Source organism: Oryctolagus cuniculus, chromosome 15 (genome assembly GCF_051225735.1).
Source record: "Oryctolagus cuniculus isolate XC-2025 breed Fujian yellow rabbit chromosome 15, ASM5122573v1, whole genome shotgun sequence".
NCBI classification, from domain to species: Eukaryota; Metazoa; Chordata; class Mammalia; order Lagomorpha; family Leporidae; genus Oryctolagus; species Oryctolagus cuniculus.
The window spans coordinates 62,248,965-62,270,933 of NC_142881.1; the positions used below are offsets into that span (position 1 = coordinate 62,248,965).

Genomic DNA, 21,969 nt, shown 5'->3' on the forward strand with positions numbered 1-21,969 from the left:
AGGGTCTGACCCTGGCAGACGAGCTCAGCATGACTCTCCTTCGCAGGGAGACCTCGGACAGTGGGTGAACCCAGAACAGGTCCTAGGCCAGTTCCCCAGCCACCACTTATTTCTAGGCTCTGCCATACAGGACCAGACAGGCTGCCAGCCTCAGACTGAAGTGTCAGGAATTACCCAGCTTGCGAGCTCCATGGCCACCCTCCAGACTGTCAGTCTAGCCACGGGCACAGTCTTAGTAACCGCTGAGAAGTGGGTATTAGAATTGACTGGGGAGTAACAAGAAGTGACAGCACTCGCCCATCAGATGAGCAGGCCAGGACATGGGGTAGACTGGCCATCAGCCATGATGTTTCTTCTGAGGTGTAACTATCTAGGGCTATTCAACAAGTACAACCCAGCTAACAGGGCACAGGTATCCCTCCAGAATCGGGGGAGGGAATGGCAGTGGGGTGGGGGTGGGGAGAACAGGGGTCAGGGCTTCTGAAGACTCGGGGCTACCATACCACAGGGGCACGTCCCCAAGGGTCATTATGGGCAGAGGGGCAGGGTAGTGACCCGAGAGGGAAGGGACAAGTTTTGTGCCCTGTGATGCTTTATTAGAGTGGTACACAACTGGCCCCTGTGAGTCAGGTGCCCAGCCTCACGCCATCATGATGGAATCCCATGTCTGCTCTTAGGAGGACAGAGGGTCAACAGGAACGCAGGAACTTCAGCTCAGCCTGCAGAGCATGCTTCTTCAGCCTTCCTGTCCCGGTTTGGGGGAAGGAATAGACCCCAGAAATACGTTGTTCCTCAAGCTGGGTTAGAGTCCTGTCCTTCCCTCCACCACCTTGTGCAAGGGGCCAGCCTGTGGAAAGGAACAGACCCAGCCCTGAGGTCAGGGATGGCGTGTAGAGTCCAGCTTGTGTTTGGCCATCTAGCTGCCTAGGTGCCCCGGGGCAGGCAAAGGGAGTCTTGTTTTTGGCTAGGAACCACACTTCCCAGCGCCTTTAAACCCGGTGTCCAGTTCCAGCTCTTTCTGGCCCTTGGACAGAACAGGGTTACAGAAGATCCAAGCTTCTTTGTAAGTTAAAGCAATTCAGTCCCAGAATCCCGACACAGCCCCCTTTTCCTAGTGCGTCTCGCAGCCCTGCCTCAGTTGAGACAAGAGCGACGGCCAAGTTTATCTCCAGCTCTTCCCTCGAGAAGTCCCCACCCTTCAAGGAGGCCTGGCCGACACTGGCTACTGTAGCTTTGAATTTGGGGCAATGGACCCTACCTCAGTCTCCTTGCTGGCAGCCCAACTGGAGAGGTCTGAGCCACCTACTGTGACAAGATTTGAGCCCAGCTCAGGCCACCAGGTTCTGCATCCAGGTAGAACTCAGCTCTGCAAGGGATGCCCAGAGGTGGCCCTGCCACCCAAGCCAGGAAGGCCAAGCCCAGCAATCACTCCCGGCAGACCAGAGCTCAGCCGAGCCCACTGCCTTCCCCGTAGCAGTCCCAAACCCAGGCGCCTGCTGCATCCGCCAGCTCAGCTGTAGGCTAGACTCAGTGGAGCTTTGGGCTGCAAGTGTGCCAAAGTGTTGCAGCTTTTCACATCCCTCCAAAGCTTGTCCCCCAAAGTCCCAACATGGGATACCTCAGGACTTGACTTTACAGAGAGGCATTTGCAGAGGCCATCAAGTTAAAGTGACGTCATTATGGGAGACTATCCCAGTGTGACACGCCTCCTTGTAAGGAAGGCAGAGGTGAACACAGACCCCCCTGGGGAGTGCCATGTGAAGATGGAGGCAGCAGGGGTGAAGCATCTATAGCTGAGGATGGTCAGAGTCAGCAGACCAGAGGCAGGGCAAGGACACCCCCTCCCACCCTCAGCCGAAGCAGCCCTGTGACACCCTCACCTTAGTCTTCTGGCCCCCAGCCAGGAGACAGGTGGCTCTAACAAGTGGCCCCAGAAGAACAGCCTTGTCATGCTTTTGCAGAAAGATGACCACAACCACAAACAAGCTCTGTCTCTGCCGACTCCCCTCAGCCAAGGCACCGGCCAGACTCCCAGGCCCGAGAAAGAAGGCAGACCTGAACCCCAGTCAGTCACTTCTAGCAGACCAGATGGCCAGAAGCCTACTCTAACTTAAGCAGGGCCATGGATCTTTAACGCATCTAGTCAAAGGTCAATGAAGTCTTGTCAGGACCCGAGATGGGACTCCCTGGAGGAAGGGTAAACACTTGCGTGCTCAGCCTACATGCGATATCTTGGAGATGGGACTCCATTTTAAACGTTCAGTTCATCTGTGCTTCTTATGTGACTTAGACACATAGCTGGAAGGTAAGGTAGTTTTACAGTATTTCTAGCGAGTCTGCATCTTTACCATGGCCAGCGCACAGGGTAACGTATAGGATTTCCTGATGGTGTCACAAGTCAGTGCTCAGGAGGCGTCAGCTTTTAGGGCATGTGGGGTTTTCAGACTGGGAGTGCTCACCCTCTGGGAGGGCAGAGGGGAGACGCTCTGCAACATTGCTCTTGATAGCGATTATTTTGGGCAAGATCCCAAAAGCACAGGCCACAAGAGCAAAAGTAGACAAATGGGATTATATCAAGAACTCCCACATGGTAAACAGACAACCTACAGAATGAGAGACAGTAAACTGTTCTTGAACTAGGGTTTAATACCTAGGGTATAAGGCATTCAAATGACTCAAAAGCAAAGTAACTCAATTTTAAGAAGGCCTGGCTTCAGATCAGCGCGGTGCACCGGCCACTGCAGGGTGAACCAACAGAAAAAGGAAGACCTTCCTCTGTCTCACTGTCCACTCTGCCTGTCAAAGAAAAAGGCCAAAGAACCTCGATAGATCAAGAGGTAACCCACAAACAGCCGACAGGTACATTTCCCTGACAATTGGCGACAAGCCCTCCCTTGTAAGTCAAAGCCCTACCCCATTAGAATGCCTATTAAGACTGAATGGGACTGGCACTGTGGTACAGCCGGTTAATGGCACAAGTGCTTGGGCCCCTGCTACTCATGTGAGACCGGGATGGAGCCTGGATTCTAGGCTCCTGGCTCCAGCCTGGCCCACCCCTGGCCATTGCAGCCATTTGGGGAATGAACTAGCAGAGGGAAGATCTACTTCTCCATCTCTCCTTTCTGTTACTCCTTCAAGTAAATAGTCTTTAGAGGAGTTACACAATGTGGCAAGGATGTGAGAAGAGGGGAGCTCGCCCACTGATGGTGGGAATGCAAGTTAATGCAACCATTATGGAAAACGGTATGAGGGTTCTGAGCAGAGTGCAAGTAACTATTGTGTGATCCAGCAGTCCTGTTACCAGGTAAATATCCACAGAAAATGAAACCATTGTGGGGAAGAATTATCTGCACTCCCATGTTTATTACAGCCACTATTCACAGTAGCCAAGATATGAAGTCAACCTAGGAGTCCATTAATGGAAGAATGGATAAAGAAAATGGTGTACATGTATACAGATAATGAAATACTACTCGGAGAATGGAGTCCTGTCATTTGCCGTAGCATGGATGAACCTGCAGGACATTAGGTGAAGTAAGGCAGACAGACACTGCCAGACCTCACGTGTAGTCTAAAGAAGCTAGCCTCAGAAGTAGGCAGTAGAAGCAGGGTTGCCAGAGGCTGAGGGGTGGGGATGGGGGGGAGGGGTTAGGGGGAGATTAGTGAAGAGGTGCAAGGCTACAGTTAGGTAGGAGGGAAACATCCTGAGTGGCTACCATGTAGGACATCTTAGGTTGGAATTTTGAGTGTTTACCATGAAGCAATGGTTACTAGGTGACATGTACCAACAACCCGATACTGATTGGACAGTGTATATATACACATCCGAACATCATACCCTGTAAACGTATGTAGTTCTGTGTCAACCTAAGAAGTGACTTTGGAATATTTAACTGGCTTCTCATGAGCTTGTATACCTTTACAAAACAGCTTTTAAGAAAAGCAATTACCTGAATACGTAAGGTGTGGTGTTTGTGCAATGCCATCTTCATCTGTTTTACTTCTGAGCTGGCGTAAGAGCAGGAAGGTTCTCTAGCACCAGGAGGCACTAACAGTCTGCTTTTGTTCAAAGGCATTGTGTAATCATAAAGGTAAAGAATAAGGACCTTCAGAGCAGACCGATAACCCAAGAAAATTTCATAGTTCTCCTTCGATGTACTTATTGAACTCTTTCAGTAAGACTTAAACCTACTCAGTCTTAAAACAAGGTCTCCGTGACGGCAGCTGGTCTCAGGAAGGCAACTGCGGCTCCCACACGAGGAGGGAGACTTCAGCAGCTTCCGAAGTTGCCTAACCCTGGACAACCGTCGAGAGAGAAGCCACGAGGACCAAGTCAGAGACTGAGAACCCAGCCTATTTATAGGGGGTCCTCCAAGCTGGAAGGGTCCAGGGGCCACCAAGGGCCTTCACACTGGACTTTCGGCCTCCACGATCCAGGCCTCATTCTAACACCCGGATGTGGAAGGGCTGGGCATCCCGCCAATACCAGGCTCCCAAGACTGATGGTCTTGCCTATCGTAAGTGTACGACAAAACACAACCGGCTATCAAAACCTCATGCCCAGAGGTCAAGAGCTGTCAGGCCAGACCTCACTGGAAGAAAGGTACTGGACCCCAGGCATAGCAAGCTCAGGACGGCCTTGACTCTGCTATGGTAGCTGCCACCTCAGTTCTGGGGCCTGGTTGAGAATCGGTGTCCCAGGAAGGAGGGGGGAATAGCTGGCCATAGACCAGAGGATCAGACCTTGGAACCAAGGCGTGATCAGCAACACTGCTAGAGCAGTCAGGTGCTGGGTAGCCTCCGATCTAACCATGAGCCACAGCAAGAACCCAACATGGCTTGTAACGACATCCCAAGGACCAGAAATATCAGTGGAGGCCCCAGGCCAGATCAGACTCAAGTCTGGCTTCCTGTACTGACATACCAAATGGCCACTGGCCTCAGCCACCCTGCGCCAAATCGCAGCATCACCTACCACGGAGGCTGTAGCTACCCAGCTGCCCACATTCTTCTAAGTGAGCAGGGATGGCACCATAGGTAACAAGATCAATTGTACCACCAAGACTCCAGTGTAATCAAGCTGGGATTTGCTTCCTGTCAGTGGACATACCACCTGGCAATCCTATCCAATTTAAGACAACCCTAAGCATATCCAAGTACATGCCTTGAATCTAGAAGCATAGCAACGTGCTAACAGCTACGTTGCTTTCTTCCACAAGCTTTCTAAGGACAGCTTGGGGACACTCCACTGACAGAGGAAGGTAGCAGGTAGCCTTAGAAGGATACATATTCAGAAGGCAACTGGTAGGTTCCTGGGAGGAGCAGAACAGAGATGGGGTCCAAGGCCTAATCCATACCCAGGCAATAAGCCCCACTGTGAGATCCAGGGAGGACGGGGACAAGGCCAGCAAAAGGTGACCCAGGATAAGTGAACATGAAATAGAGGAGGTTCCCACTAAGTAGTCAGCACTGGGGCACAGAACCTGCACTCCTGAGGGAAGCCGGTGGCCTGTGAACCCGAGGCCTCCACCTGTGTGGCGATTTCACAGCCACAGGGAAGACTAAAGCTCTACTGTGAGAGGAGGGCAAAGGCAGAACTGAAATAGGATGTCCTTCGACAAAGGCAGCCGTGTAGAGCAGGTATTTCCACATAACAACCTATGTACCCAAATACACGTGCAAGGTTACATGTTCTACCCAGGGTTTGTCACCATAGCACCCAGAGGGATAGCCCGTAGCCCAGCCAGGGCATCAGAACATCCTACTGACCACCTCAGGGGCCCTTAGGACCCCAGCAAAGGGGAACAGAGCTTGTCCCAAGCAGACCTTTGGCTGCCCAGGAGGGAGCAGAGGTCAGTGGGAAGGGAAGGCTCTTGTCCGATGGCTCTGTTCAGGGAGCGCTGAAGGACATTGCCTTACCAAGCACATGCAACTAAGGATTGACAGGACTGACCACGATCCAGGCAGATGTCAGGAGAAGGGCCTGTCTCACCTGGCCAGAATGCCTTCCAGGTCAGGGTCTCCAGCACAAATACCAGCCCCTGTATAGATGGCAGGTCAACTCACTTTCCTCCAGGTGCCAGGTACCAGGGGTCCGATCCTGTCTCCATGTGGAGACATCTGTCCTTGAAACACATGCTGAATGAAGCTCAAACATCCCAGTCGCATAAAAACACTTGTTAGAATGAGACTGAACCTCCGCCCCCAGCACCTGTCCTCAGCAGTCCACAGCCCAACCCCAGGCTGGGCTGTAGGACAATCAGGAACGATTGTTCCCGTTGGGAGAGGACAATCGGGAATGGAGGACTGAAAAACCCAGCCAATGAGGCCCTATAACCAGTGAGCAGAGCAGAGTGCCAAGGGGCAAGCAGGTACCTGCCCTACCACGGGAAGGCAGCCAGCCCCCCAGTCATTTCAGACGGGGCTCTGGGTCCAGCAAGGACACGGGAGCCAGACAGAGGTCCCGCACTGGCCTCCCCTTGGCCTCACTCCCTCAAGCTGTCAGGAAAGCCTTGACTCCTCTCGGGGCCACTGCCAGTTAACAACAGACAAGCACGTGTGTGTGGCTCACGTAGTCCCCAGCATTTGGGGGGGAAGCACTTAAAGCTAGAACTCTGCCAACACTGGACCAGCTATATGAACTGTAGGCTACTCAGTAGACACGAGCCACTGCTGTCCATACCATGAGCCTCAAATGCTGACGAGTCCCATACATCTTAACATTCCAAGATGGAGACAGGACTGAACCACTCCATGTTCTCATCAGCTGGTCACATTTGCTGGTAGCAACCCCAAGCCTGTGACAGCAGAACCTGAAGGTAGCGCTGGCTTAGTGCCAGCTGTCAGCTTCAGAGCAGAGAACAGCGAGACGAGAGCTCTGACCTCAGACACGATTCAGAGGCTGCCCGATTCTAGACACCAGCACCCCCTGTCCCCAGCACACACTTGTACCCTGGAATGGCCCATAGGCTCATGCCAGCAGTCCCAGCCAGACACCCACATCACAAGTTCTAGTACTACAATGGGTACCTGCCAGGACCTACAGAAGGATGGGAAGGATTCGCAGACACATCTCTTCGATCAGGCAAGCTAAAAGTTACATCAGTGGAGCTAGTACATTGCCCACTTCTGTCCAGAAGGCCATGTCACCCTCACGGGCAGGGGCACGGCAGATACAAGCAGCCAGGCAGCCTTATGTCCGATGCTGGCGAGTTCCCATACAGAAGTCGCTGCACTGGTGGTCAACATCTTGGAGGTCTCCCTGCTGGAGTTGCAGCCTCAATGGGGAGAATAGGAGTTGCCCGTTGAATTTTAACTTCAGATGAACATTTACACTTTCCCTGGCAGCTCCGGCCCTCCAGAGGGGATGTTAGCATTCACCTGTGGCTTCCTGCTGGACTAGCCTGATGAGTCACGGGAAGAGCACATTCTCATCACCTGCCCGATTTCCTGTGCCCTCTACAGGCACGAGATGTCCTTGGATGCACTCAGGGTTTCCCCGAAGACAAAACATTGCAGTAAGAATAGGGTGTCAGGCTGGTGCCATGGCTCACTTGGCTGATCCTCCGCCTGCGGCACCGGCACCCCGGGTTCTAGTCCTGGTTGGGGCACCGGGTGCTAGTCCCGGTTGCCCCTCTTCTAGTGCAGCTCTCTGCTGTGGCCCGGGAGGGCAGCGGAGAATGGCCCAGGTGCTTGGGTCCCTGCACCTGCATGGGAGACCGGGAGGAAGTACCCGGCTCCAGGCTTCGGACTGGAGCAGCGCCAGCCGTGGCGGTCATTAGAGGAGTGAGCCAACAGAGGGAGGACCTCTGTCTCTAACTCGCCAGGCAAGAAATAAAACAGGGTGTTTCCCAGGCTCAAGCACGGGATGAAGAACCAGTCCCGAGGGTCTCCTGCCTGCCATCACAGGTAGACCGAATGGTAGGCTCCAAGATCTGGACCTCAAGCACCCTAGGAGTGCCCACTTAAGCTGGGGTAAGGGGGCCAAGCAGAGGATGTTATTCTAATGGGTCACATGGGCCTCCACTCTCCCCCTGAAGTAGGGGCAGACTCAGCTCTTAAGCTGGGACATCTCCGGCAAACCGTTTCACGAGCTGATAGGACAAGAGCTTCCTTTTAGTTTTCCTCCATAGAATGTACCACTGCAGGAGCTGTCCTCACTGCTGGGGTCTGCAGTCTCTACCCTATTGAATTTTCAGAGGGAAGTTGGGACAGACATATGCATATGCCCAAGTCACCGTCCTGTAACATCCAAGCTGGTGTCGTCCAAAGCTTCTCAGACAACTCCGATGCAAACAGTAGACCCTTCCCCCACAATTTCACTAAACCCACTCAATGTGGACAGATCAGATCTTGGCTTCCCCTTTGAGTCAGCGGGTAGAAGGCTTTAATAAATCTAGGTTAATTTTAATAGTGTTGGAGACTATAGCGATGGGCTAACCGAAGAAGTTAGAGGACCTGGAAGGAAAGTGAGCCATATCGCAGGTGTAATGTGATGGAAGTCGCTCCTGGTCAGAACACCAGCTGTCTTAGGCCTCATCCTCAGTGCCCGAGGGGTTTCTCAGGCACGTTGCTGCTTTTGTGCCAATGGACCCTGGATAGACCTCCGTGTAGCTGTTGGGGCCCCTGCCCCGTGTCGTCACTGGGCCCTCATTTTAGTGCTCAGTCTTTGTGGGAATTTTGCCAAGACAAGATTGCAGCAGAGTTGTGGACCAGGCTCATCTACAATAAGCATCTCAGGTTTTGTCTAACTGGCCAGGACTCAGCATGTGATCACAACCGGGCTTGAGACAAGCTGGAAAGTAGGCAAAGCCGGCAGCCAAAGCAAGTGACTTCAGGAGTCCGGGTCTGCTGTCCCTGCCGCTTCAGGAAACTGCCCTGTTCTTCCTCAGCTGTATTACTCACTGGTTTCCCAGAAGTTGCTATTGCCACCCCTCCCCTTTTAAGGCAAGAACATCCTTTTGAGGCTTCAATCTGTTCTCAAAAGGTCAAGACTTATACTCCCAGGAAACTTTGACCCATACAGACCAACAGCGATTCACCTGCTCTGCAAGTCTACATCAGCTCTTGACATTCTTCGCGTCTGCTTTGAACACCTACAGTGTTCACAAGACCGTCATCTCCAGACACCACACTGTGTGTGGACCTGGCCACCATGGAGATAATGATAGCAGGTGGGAACACTAAGTAAAAGCCAAGATCGTTTTGTTAGGCCAAGTTATGGCCCAAGAACTGAAGAATCAAGTATTCGTCTTTATTAAAAAAAAGCTTGGGAGCATTCTGTAACTAGCTCGGACAAGTTGTCATCCCTAATGTTAACGGAACAAGGCAACACCAGTGGCCATCAACCTCAGCAGCCAACAGCAGGCAAGTATAAACTCAGCCACCTACGAGGTGGTCTCGCCAAGTAGCTTGAATCTGTTCTATCGAAACCAACTGCAGATTTGTAAGAAACATGAGAAATGCACTAAAGTACACCATCGAGATGCAGTTGGCAGAACGCTGAAGAATTCTAAGGCACAAATAGCCTTACTTCAAAGAATTGCAAGGAAGGAAACATGGATTCAGACATAAGCTACCATGGCGAGGCGGAACTCCCTTGTATGCTCGTTCACGTAATCGGAACTGTAGTACAACTGACAGGACATGAACTCAGTCACTCAGCTTGGTTTGGTTATAAGTGCTGTTCAAGAAATACTAAGATACAATTCTCTAGAAGCAGCACTATCCAGCCCTCTGCTCATAGGAGGCTGGGACACGAGCCAGTTAGACATCCCTCTTAAATTCTAAGTTCCCTTAAACAGGATCTTCCTAAAACAAAGCCGGGAGACCAGGGCTCATCCTTCCTTCAGCAGAAGACTCGTACAATCCTTAAGTCTGGAGTCAAAAACGGCCAGGCTAAAGTAAGGCTTTCTTAAGCACTCTTATCTCTGGGTATCTAGAACAGCAAGCTCCCATTTTCCCTTCCTGCTGTGAGCAAGTCGAGCAAAGGGCTAGGCGGAATGACGCGTTTGAAGGGATACCCATGCCTCTGGGATGTATGGGGGGATCAACATTCCTGGGTTGAGCTGCGTTAGGATCCAGCCCGTCTTCCTCATTTCCACCCATCAGCACCCAGCTGGCATCTGAGGCCAAAGCGAGGGAACATTGAGCCTCTACGTCCTTTCATTCTTAGGCAACTTTGTTCTCCAGGGTAACAGCTGAGCTTCACATTACAAGCCCACAAGCCAACCTGCCATCTATACCTTCTGCCAAGATAACGTTCACCCCATAGAAGGTGGGTCATCCACCTGTGTCAGTCCTTTACAGTGGGGACTGCTTTCCTTTGGGATCTGAGGATACTTCTACTGGCTCTCCTGCCCCACCAGTGCTTGTCAAGAGCAAGTCTCACCTGACAGCATCCCTAGAAAGCTCGTGTCTCCTACCCTATTGCCAAAGTGTTGAAGTGAGTTGTCTATATTCCATCTGTTTTAGTGTATTCCAGCCAGGTGCCTCCTCCTGGTCTCCCACACGGGTACAGGGCCCAAGCACTTGGGCCATCCTCCACTGCACTCCCTGGCCACAGCAGAGAGCTGGCCTGGAAGAGGGGCAACCAGGACAGAATCCGGCGCCCTAACCGGGACTAGAACCCGGTGTGCCGGCGCCACAGGTGGAGGATTAGCCTGGCGAGCCGCGGCGCCAGCCCTGACCTTCCATCTTAAGGAGTGGGGGGACATAGAGCTTCCTGCCTGTTAATGCATTTTCACTTTGTATTATCCAGTTTTCACCCCTAAACAGGAGTAGTCCAAGATCTCACCCAACCACAGGAGAGATCCTTGATGTATATCAAGTCATGTCTTCAGATATAAATCCAAGTGCTCGACTTTTAATTTCACTGAGGAAACTAGAAACTGGGCAACAGCCAGGTCAGGCTGGAGATGAGCCCTAACGTCAACATGCTTACTCAATTCAGTGCCTTTTAGTACTAAAGTGCCTGCTTGTGGCTTCTAAGCACACGTCTCCCAAAGGAAGATTCGGCCATCAGGTTTTAAGATTAAAGCATGTGAACAAAGACAGGCAGGGGAGTTACTACCGCAAGATAGCCCTGAAGCTGAGGGAACTCTTGATTGTGGAAGAAGCCCTTGTTTTTAGGTCTGAGCATATATTGGGATTATAATCCCAAAAAGCAGGCTTTTTGAAGACCGATTTTTAATTCCCCACTGTAGGTAGAGCACGCCTCCAACTTTAGTCCTACTTACCATACTTAGAAATATGAAAGTCTGTCATCTGTAGCACTAAGATACCAGTACACTCTTAAAGCCCAGGAGAACCTGCAAGCAGAGAGCCCAGTGATGACCTTTCAAGTAAGTTGAACCCACATTTCCACGGACTGGAGAATAGAGAACTCATGAAACAGTGAAACACTGGAAGACAGCATGAAGTAGGTCACGCCCTTTAGTGTAGTTAGGGTCTCAACGGGCTGGAAAAGGCCCAGCTAGAACAAGGAGGCCAGCCTTCCAGGAGACTTGCCTTCCCGTTTTTGATCTGGGACACTGACTTTGGTCTTGCCTTGACTTGACCTGAAGCCTCAGCAGTTCCAGGCCTTAGGAACCAGGCCACCCGCTGTCCTGCTTAGGCATTTGACTAGGACTAATCCGTCAGCTTGCTTGTGACCCCAGTTTGCTTACTCGCCCTGTGAGTCTCGAGACTTGCTCACTTATGTAGTCCATGAGTCAATTCCTCATACATTTCTGTGTGTAGTTGTGTCAGACTGGATCGATTCTCATCTGCTCGTCTGATATTTCTATCTTAGTGTTTGGATGTAGTATGCCAAATTAGTGCCCAAAGCATAGGAAGAATATGAACACAGGTTCTAGAATTAGAACTTCAGCTTCTTGAAGCTAGATGCCACACAAGTGTGTAGATGTCAAAAAGTAGCAACAAGTCACAAGTGTTACTTCCAAAGTACTCAAATATCATGAAAATGAGTTCTGTAGACTTGGCATATATATCTCCTCAGAAGAGTAACACGGCGTATCCAGGAGATCCTCACCAAGAAAGTTGCACTCATCCAGGAACAAAGTGATCCCATAAAGATCTGAGATAGCGAGAACTCTTAGAACTCCGACAGTATTCCAAGCTTTCTCCATTCCTCAGCTGCACGGAGCCGAGAGCCTACGCAGCACACTCGAACTACCATTCAAGTGACTTCTTGGCCTCTAGGAATCCAGGAGGCATCCATCCCGCGAGGTCCCTGGCCTCCAGGGAGCCCTCCTGCCACCTGCTGCAATGGGAGCTGTATTTCCAGAGGACACATGAGGTACACCTTTGATACTCTTAGCTGGCAGAGCAGGAATGGGGCCCACCAGCAGCCAAACCAGAGCAGAGCGGCGGGAGGAAGCACTGCACTCACTGGTCAGGGGCGGAAGCCTCGTTTAATGACTTATTTTACCCAAGAATTGCTGGCATCAAAAGCCCATCTGTTTCACAGTAGACATTTGAGAAATGCCAAAAGGCAGGAAGAACAAGAATGATAAAGGCTCCATCCCAGGTTCCCGCCAGGAGTGGGGGTGGGGACCCACTGCCCAGTGGAGGCCCCGTCCTCCCAAGGCTCTGGCTCCCCTGTTTGCTTCTGCTCATTTGCTTTTGTTCTTGACAGAATTAGGGCTTCAGGATCTGTAGTCCTCTTAAAAAATATCTAAGAATGCAACAATGATCTTGATGCTAAATTCCTCATTAATACCAAAAAATATAGAAGCATGAGCCCAAGGAACAAAGAATTTATGCTTTCTCCCTATTTGTCATATTGGGAGTAGAAGAAACGCGAAAGACAGAAGGAAATATCTAGAAAACATGGGAAGCCTAAGAATGCCAGCAGAACATGGAATTCATCAACAGGGAATGCAGTAGGGGGGAAAAGGCAAGTGACCGACAGGGTATACAAGGTTTTGCTAACGGGAACTACAGGTTCATACAGTGATCTTGCGTCTCCAATTTGGAGTCTGTTCTGAAGGAGATGCTACGTAGGAACACTTTCGGCTTAAAGCAGTTTTAGTACTTCGTGACCTCAGACATAATTATGCTCCAAGTTCCATGTCAGGCAGCCCAAGAGCTGAAGAGCCAGAGGACCTCAGCGCCTCACAGCACCCACAGGTCCAGTTCATTACCTCTATCGAGTGGCTCACAACCCTGGAAGCAGTTGCCCGACCTACAGCAGAGTGGCCAAGCCTCGGAAGTGTTCAGAGGAAACAGCAAAAGGCCCTGCACAGAGCACAGTGACAGCTCCCCAGGGTGAACACAGCAAGGCACGGCACTCGGGGATGGGCAAAAGGGACAGTTGTCAAGAGCAATCAGAATGGTATCAGAATACAAGTAGTCTTGCTGCACCCCAGGGAGCTGTTGTCCAGTCTTGGATCCATTATAACAAGGGTAAGACCAAGGAGTGCAGTGGACCCCAAGAGGCTCCCAGATGCTTCAGGAACCAGCCTCCTCGGGGAACTGCCTCGTTGGAATAGTCACCTCACTTGTCATCAGAAGTCAGTCTACACTGCCGTGTGTGAAGACCCAACCCTCTTGCCAAGCTGCAGGAGCTCTGAAGAGTTGCCCAGTTTCAGGGAGTCCCAGAGGAGTAGCCGAGGCTGTATCCCTGCTGGGCTGCTCTGCCTGGTCCTGCACCCCTTCCTTTCCTTCAGCAGGCACTAGTCACAACAGCACGTTCTCCTGAACCTACGGTGGCCTGGTCTCCATCTCCAGATCAGCCTCTTAGGGAGCTCAAGCTGTAACAGATGGGTTAGAACCCAGCCATGACCTAGCTCAGCCCCACAGAGCATCAGCAGCTGCACCATTGGTATAAAGAACTCATTCCAGCACAGGGATGGATGGACACACATATACACACACCCTGCACTCACCCCAGCACAGGGACAGACATACCTCACTCATCCCAGGACACAGATGGACACACATACCCCCCCCCCCCACACACACACACTCATCCCTGCACAGGGACGGACACACACATACCCCTTAAGACACGAGCTTCTAACATTCCACAGGCATACCATGTTGGGGTGGGACTTCCAGGCTGCTCCAAGGCATCAAGGGCACAGGAAGCCTTAGGTCATGTTGTGGAGGTAACCTGTGGCCAACAGGAAGCTTATCTGGGGCTCCCTACGCTAACCCCCAGTAAGCCTCATTTCCTCCAAGTTCAGAACCCAACCTCTGTGGACCCAGACCCAGCTTTCCAGAACTACATGCCGTCTGCTGTCACCTGTGCGGTACTCAAGTTCTCATGATGGCTGTACATTGTTTGAAAGACAAGATTTGATGAAATAGCTCAGCTAACCTAGACCATGTCACTTGGCTCCTCCACCCAAGAATCTCAAACTGAATCCAGAGCTCGCGGTGTCAAGTTGGCTGCTTTTGGTGTGGCTCATGTCACTGAGCACCCAGAGTTAGTTTGAGGTCACTGTGCTCAGTGCCTCCCTCAGCTCAGGAAGACAGATGAGCAGGGAGCGCCAGGTCCTCTGAATAAAGGGAGCTGAGGAGATGGACTCCATCCAAACCAGAAGCTTTCCTACTCATGATTAGCCTCCACGGGCAGGTCTTGGGCTTTCTAGAAAGCTGGTGGGTTGCAGCCTACTGTGGAGCAAGGCAACAGGCAACAGAAGAGCAACAAGCAGATTCAGAAACTACAGAGGGACCAGAGGGACCTGCCAGAACTCAGAAACAGACTGCTTTTGATCACACTGGACACTGCCAAGCGAAGGCACAGGAGACCTGAGGTTAGGTCAGTGGAGAATTCCCAGACTACAACAGGAAAAGAAAACCCAAGAACTTCTGACGTGCAGGCTCAACTTCCCAACCGCAGGCAGTGTTCAGAGTTCGTCTCTTCCCTCCAACACAGGCTTACAATCCCATGTGTCGGGGCAGCGCCATGGCTCACTTGGTTAATCCTCCATCTGCGGCATCGGCATCCCATATGGGCGCCGGGTTCTAGTCCCGGTTGCCCCTCTTCCAGGCCAGCTCTCTGCTGTGGCCCGGGAGGCCAGTGGAGGATGGCCCAAGAGCTTGGGCCCTGCACCCGCATGGGAGACCAGGAGAAGCACCTGGCTCCTGGCTTCGGATTGGTGCAGTGCCAGCTGTAGCTGCCATTTGGGGGGTGAACCAACGTATAGAAGACCTTTCTAACTCTGTCAAATAAAAAATTTAAGAATCCCATGTGTTCCTGGATGAAAAAGGAGCTGTGCACCACCTGTGCTAGACCCCCCGGCCCGGAGGTGCTGCCGGCCTTGGCCCCACTCATTGAGGCTTCCTCCTGTGCTATGGTGAATAGGGACAGCTCAGCCACCCCCCTGCAAAGTCACTGTTCAAGTTACCCTGGGACCTTCTGCCTGGATGAGACCTCCAGCCTGGCCTGTCCAGACCCGTCCCAGAGGCCCTTCATACTGCTTCTCAGCCCCTTGTCAAAGCAAGAAGGACCACAGTCAAGGCTCGCCAGGAACAACGCCAAGAGTCTGAGCTGCTGGAACCTTAGCCAGGTTCCCTGCCCCAGAATCTACCTCCAGGAGTCAGCCCTCCTCGGTAATGCAGCATCTCAGACCCCACCTCTGACTTTGAAAGCTAGGAATTCGGGTGAGAAATTCTGGAAAGATCAGCAGTTCAAGACAAGTTCTAGTACCACTGGAAGTTAGAAGAGCCATTTTACCAAGAAATTCAAGAGCGACTTTTGCCGAGTGTCGAGGGTGGCAATACAAAGGAAGCAGGTCACAAATAGGACCCGAGCCAGAGGGGCCTGGTGTAGGACTCCTTCCGGGCCTTATACAGTCAGCCCCACCCTGGGGTGGGGGGGCACGCAGAGACACCCATGCCACCAAGCACTGTTCCTGTCCGAGCAGAGGCTTCTAGATCCAGATCTCCCTCTCCCACCTTTGTCACAGCCAGGAGTATCTAAACCTGTCCCCTCAAGGGAGGACAGGAACATGACAGCAAGACCTGGTCAGTCCAGCACTGGCACTGCCGCTACCCCCTCGTCAAGACCGAGTCCCCCGGGGCTGTCAGGTTTCTGCTCCACCCTCCCTGTTCCTCAGGGCCAAGTTAAACAGTGAGAAGGGCAGACGGGCGACCTTCCTGTCCCCTCCAGATGTGACAGAGCTGGCCCTGTGGCATCTCCAGGCCTGGCTTCAGTGGGAGACTGCTTCCAGGCTAATAGTCTCACCCAGGAGAGAAAGCAGACCCTGCTCAGCTCAGCTTCCCAGCGCTAAGCCATCCCCAACAGCATGAGCTTCACTGCACCCTGCGCGGGGACAGGCCAGCTACCTTCCGATCCCTCATCCTCGGGGTAGAGACTCAGCGATGCCCCGGTCAGAGACAGCCTCCCTCACACCTCAGGCGACTTCCTTCCAACGCAGAGCAGGAACTGGGGGCAAGAGAAGTTAGAGCAGACACACTCAGAAGCTGCCAGCGAGTTGACCTGGGAGCATCCCTTCTAGTGTTGCTTGTGCAGCATCCACCCACCTGAGTACCTCCGGAAAGGTAGGAACACAGCTGGGGTGCAGGACTACGTGACTCAAGAAATACCAATCTGAGAAGGACAGAGCTCCAAAGCTCCCAAGTGGACACGTGGCAACAGGTCACCACCTACTGCTTCAGTCCCACGGAATCCTTAAGGCTTAGGACCTGAGAAGGTAGAGGGGACCAGCTGACCTGACCACAAGAAGGTGGAGAATCCCAGGGTGAAGTGCAAGGACTGAGGGGCCTATGGTCACATGGCAAGAAGCAGGACGTGCCCCATGATGGGCTGGGATAGAGCTAGGACTCTGCAGTGCTTGGGCTCAAATAAGGAGAACCTGGAGCCACACAATCTCCAGAAATCCCACAAGCCCAGGACCATTTGGGAAGACAAAGGAAGTGAGACAAAGGCGAGAAGAGCTGCCAGGGAAGGTCACCTCCAGAAACTTCCTAGGAAACACCGAGAGAAAGTAGCAGGCTGGAAGGACGTGACCAAGTCGTGGGACTAAGGCGACCTACGCCTGCCCACACAGGCAGTAGAACAGCCTCGGATGCGGACCTCACAAGTCAGCCACCAATCCAGAAGTCTGCCGTGGGACCCAGTAGCTCCTCACTTCTCATCAGAACACACAAACTGGGCGAATTCCTGAGTTTTAGCCAGAAGTGGATATCCCCGACACTACTCCGGCCACAGTGAAGCAACATGGCCAGGACTGACCTTCACTGTGAAGCAGATCGCAGGCCTGACCCGTCTGCTTCAAGTTTCCAAGAAGCCCTCCAAAGCACATGACCTAGAGCAGGCGTCCAGACATGAGGCCCAAGTCCCGTCTTCAGATACAGTCTGAGGCTCCGAGAATGGGTCCACATTGCAAACTCAACAGCACTCCAGGCTAGAGATCTGCCCCGATCCCCCCATCTTCCTCACAGAATCCAGCACAGAGACCAAGGCTGAGCCCCTTCCAAAACCTACAGAAGGCCACTCAGGCCCCCAAGCTTGAGGCTCTCCAGACTCTGCAGGAGCTGCCAACTGCAACAGGGCTAGGAAGGAAAGGGTCACTTCACGCACCAGAGTTCACCAGCTCCGGAGCCCAGCACGGACCTGCAGCCGCCAGACAGCTTCCCTGCAGCCTGCCCAGGCCGTCACCACCTCCCAGCCGTGTTCCAGGCCAGTCCCTCAGAATGGTCTTCAGAAGATCAGGCAGTAACCGGTGGAGCCGCAGGCTGTGCCAGCTCCCTTGTCTCAGCCCCGCGCGCAGCCAGCTCGTCCTCTTCTGAGCCCTCCCGTCCCAGAGCACAAAGACACCCTGTCTGAAACCCCCACTGAGAGTCAGACTTCAGGTCTCCCCCTCCTACGAGAGGGTGACAGAGAGACGTCCCATGGAAGGGAGAGGTCACCCTGTCTCCTCAGGGACTTGGGGGTGGCAGTTGTACTGGGGAAGCGAGATGCAGGGAGCAGGCTGTGCCAGTCTACTCAGACTGTCTGCAGACGTTGGCCAAGAACACCCCGGACGCCAGAGATGCTGGGAGCAGACACATTACCTCTTTGAACCATGTCAATCATGTTGTATTTCCATGGAAACTTAACTGGCTAATAATGGTTTTCCATGAAGGTTATTATATAACTGAGTCCACATAGAAGAGTAGGTATAAAGTTATATCAATGTTAATCTGTTCATCCATAGTTTGGGACACACTAGCTATTTGGGTACCGAATCTGTAGCAATGCTCAGCTCAGAGCAGGGCTCCCGACTCTGGGCGGGTTTCAGAGGAAACCACTAAGATCAATGTCCTCTAGACCTTATGTTTCAGTTTTGCGTCCGCATGAAGATGGATTTGCAAAGAAACTTCAGTGTCAATAGTTATGTCAAGTGTGAAAAAAGCTGCCAGTGCCACCTGCAGATACGCACTGGGTACAGAGGGCGTTCAGGCAGGAGGCAGGTCACCCCAGGCCACCTGGAAGCAGCAACGTTCACACGAAGAAGTTTGGATCCAAAGGAATCATCTTGGTCACGTAAGCAAGGGCAAAGAAACCCTGGTCTCGGCACAGTGGTCCCTGGTTCAGGCTGCGGAGCTGCATCTGTAAGGTCACCAGAGCGACCCGACACCCAGGGGCAGAGGGGACCACAGCAGGTCAACAGGTCTGACGGCAGACCGCGGGTGTCCTGCCCAAGAAGCTGTCTGTGAGTGCTCAAGTCCCCCGTGAAATGCTTGGACCTGGCTGTGCTACGAGTCCCAACTGCCACTGGGCGGTCTTTCTACATGGCCCCCAGTGAGCCCGAGAACAGGCTGGGGCGCCCTCACAGCTCCTCCAGGCACCATGCCTCAGGGGGAGGCCAGCAGGAAAAGTGCCCTAAGAGCAGCAGCTTTGACATGGAGCCATGCCAGCACGGCAAGAAGCACCCTAGAAGTGTGGTTAAAGTAGAAGAGAGCAACGCGGACCCAGAACTCCACGGCGGACCCGTGGTCCATTTGGCTGGGTACCTGATCCGCTTTATGCACAGGACTGCCAGGGCCAGGGCCAGCACTCTAACACTTTTCCTTGTTAAAGGCCTTTGAGAAGGAGGCCAGTTCCGGTTCCAGCTCTGAAGATGCTGATCCCAGCTGTCAGCTCCCCCTGCTGGGGTCAAGTCTAGAGACCCCAGGATGACAAAACAGAGGGGGAAAAACTGGACAAGCGGCCTCTGGGGTGGGAGCAGCTTTGACCTGGAGGAGGTTGACTTCTGCTCCCGTTTCTCGCCTGTTAGGCAGGACAGGGCCCAGCTCGTCCATTCCTGCAGGGATGCTTCTCTGGGCCAGGCATCTCCATGAATAGAGGCAGGGCAGGCACAGAGCCCTGTGCTGAGCAAAGACAGGGAGCGAGTGCTCCAGGGAGTCAGCGGCAAGGGGCCCTCCCACCTCGGCCTCTTTCCCCAGGGCTGGGAGGTGGTCAGTGGTGGCCTCCCCAGCCCCTCCTGCCTGGTGAAGGGAGAAGGCATGGTATGGGCAGCCCCACAGGAAGCCGTCTGCCTGGAACCCAGCCACTGTACCCTCTGGTCAGCAAGTCCTGCATGAACTGGGCTCCAGCCCTGTCAGCTTGTTACCACTGGATAGGAGCCAGCACCCAAGAAGAGAGGCTCAAGCCAAGGTGAGCCAGAGGCCACAGCCAGGCCAGGTCACTGGATCCCAGGTCCCAGGGGAGAAGGCTGCAGCAGGGAGGCCAGGGCCTCCGACGGTATCCACACCATCGAGTCAGGCTCGAGAACAGTCAGGACACAACACAGAGCAGCTGCAACAAGGTCTGCCAGACTGGCAGACAAACAGGTTTACCACCGATCAGGATGGACAGGACTCCCGGAGGAGAGGACAAAGTAGGCGCTACGAGAAGGGCAGCTGGGAGGGAGAACGGACAGGCCGGAACCAGGAGCGCAGCAGCCTCCAGGAGGCGGGGCTGGTGGAGCGCACAGCCCAAGGCTTGCCAAGAACCGAGACAGCAGAGGCACAGAAAACGCGGCACCAGGCGGCTCCACGGCCCCGGCTTTTCCCCAGGAAGACCTAAGAAGTGAGGGGAAGGCTGATGGCCCTGGGCAGCAGGGCCAACATGGACTCTTCCCAGGCAGCCACTATGCAGAGGACACTGGCAGGCGACCCCATTCGGGGACCACCAGGGAGCAGCAGAGCCAGGACCCACCTCACCAGCAGGATGCTCCCAAGGGGGCTTGTCCCCGGCCCAGACAGAAGCACCCAGATCCCCTGCCACGACACCGGGCAGCAGCTCAGTTGGGGCAGCCTTGGCGATGGAGCCCCAGCATTGGCCCTCTCCCTGGGGGCTCCGTGGCCCAGTGGGAACTGGCACTGGGGAGGCTCTCCATGCCTTTCAACCACAGCTGCTACTTTGCATGGGGCCATTCTCACTCCAGCCCCTCCCAGCCCACCCACTGCCCTGGCCTCCGTGACCCACCCGGACAGGTGCCCCATCCAGCCTTCACAACAGCCCAGTCTCTCCCTGTGGCCAGGGGAGGCTCCAATGCCCGTCCCTCTGTGAAGTAGGGAGGAAATGTGTTCACCAGTCGCAGCCCATACTCTCGCTGCTGCACCCCTAGCCCTGCTCAGAGAGCTGTGGCCACCTGCATCTCCTCTCCTCCGGCATCAGCCAGCGTCCTCCCTTCACAGGTGCCTCCTCTGCCTGGCTAATGGCCTTTAGGCAGTCAGGCCCCGATTCCCTATTCCCAGCACCCAAGGGCTCATCTTCCCACTGCCTGTGCTCAGGGAGACCTTGGGGCACTGGAATTGAGCCTCCCCCAGAAGGAGTAAGCCTCAGCCAAGGACACCATCAGGAGTGTACCAACTCACACTGCTCCCATGGGCACCAAGCCTGGGGCTGTTGGCTCCCTCCAGAGCCATCAGGTCAAGTCAGAGCTGGTTAAAAGGCCAGGCCTTCATGACGGGGCCTGGAGACGTAAGAGAAGCAGAAATAGCTCCATTGTTTCAAGGCGCCTGACCACAGGCTCCCCAGCCATGTAAGCTGTTCCCCAGAGGCCCCCAGATGCCTTTCAAAGGCCCAACCCTGCTCACAGGGAGCCCTTGGTTCCAGTGGCCAGGCCCAGAGCCCACAAGCCTTGGTCTAACCCTGGCTACCTCTGACCCTGCCCACATGTTCGAAGCAGCAGCGGGGAGCAGCCCTCCAGGCCTCATTTCAGAGCCCAAGGCCAAGCATCCAGCCCAGCCCCCAGCCCCACCCAGCTCCGGAACCTCCCCCTCCAACCCCGAGATGGTTCATCTGCCCCAGAGAAGCCAGAGACAAGGCTAAAAAGGGGCCATCGCCGACTTGTTTCAGCTATGCTGCACCCCGACACCAACCCAAGTTCTAGCTTCCTACCACTCCCTGCACAAATGACTGCTTGGGAGAGCACCACCCCCACCAGAACCCACACTCCCTCAGGTCCCAAGCCAGGATCCTTCCACCCCGAGTCCTGGCTACTGGCTAACCTTGTGCTGAAGGCAGCCTGACCCACAGAGCTTCCACGTAGCCCTCATCGCAAGCTCAAGTCACAGAGGTGGAGCAGTCACGGGCCAGTTGTCTTATCTCTGCCCACAGCAAACACGTCACCCAGAGATGCAGACGCCACACCTGGCGGGCGGGACCTTCACCTCCACAAAGTACATGCTCCATCAACCCCAACTTTCTTCAGCCAGCTTCCACCCAGGCCTGGGCCTCTCCTGAGACTGTTGGTTCTCGTCGCCCACGAGCAAGAAGGCCTTCCGCAGACAGACAGGCACCAACCCACGGCTTGGGTGGTGGAGACACAGAAGCCAGCAGCCTCCCCGGCTGTCTGACTGCGCCTAGCCCTGTAGCCAGGCTTTTGTAAGGGCCTGCTCCCACATCTTCTGCTAGGTCAGCTGATCTCAATCCCTGAGCAAGCCTTAGAATCCCCTGGCGGGCGAGTGAAGCCCTCCCAGAGCGCCTGATGAAGTAGGTCTGGGCTAGAACCAGAGGGTTTGCAT

At 53.8% G+C, this 21,969-nt stretch overlaps 1 long non-coding RNA gene across 1 annotated transcript; it reads right to left on the minus strand.

Annotated features, from left to right (window-relative positions):
* Positions 1–583: 583 nt before the first annotated feature.
* Positions 584–21,593, minus strand: LOC149122017 (uncharacterized). Its single transcript, XR_016221681.1, has 2 exons — positions 21,454–21,593; positions 584–847 (listed from the first exon to the last, which is right to left on the minus strand). It is a non-coding gene; the product is annotated as an uncharacterized LOC149122017 (long non-coding RNA).
* Positions 21,594–21,969: the final 376 nt, after the last annotated feature.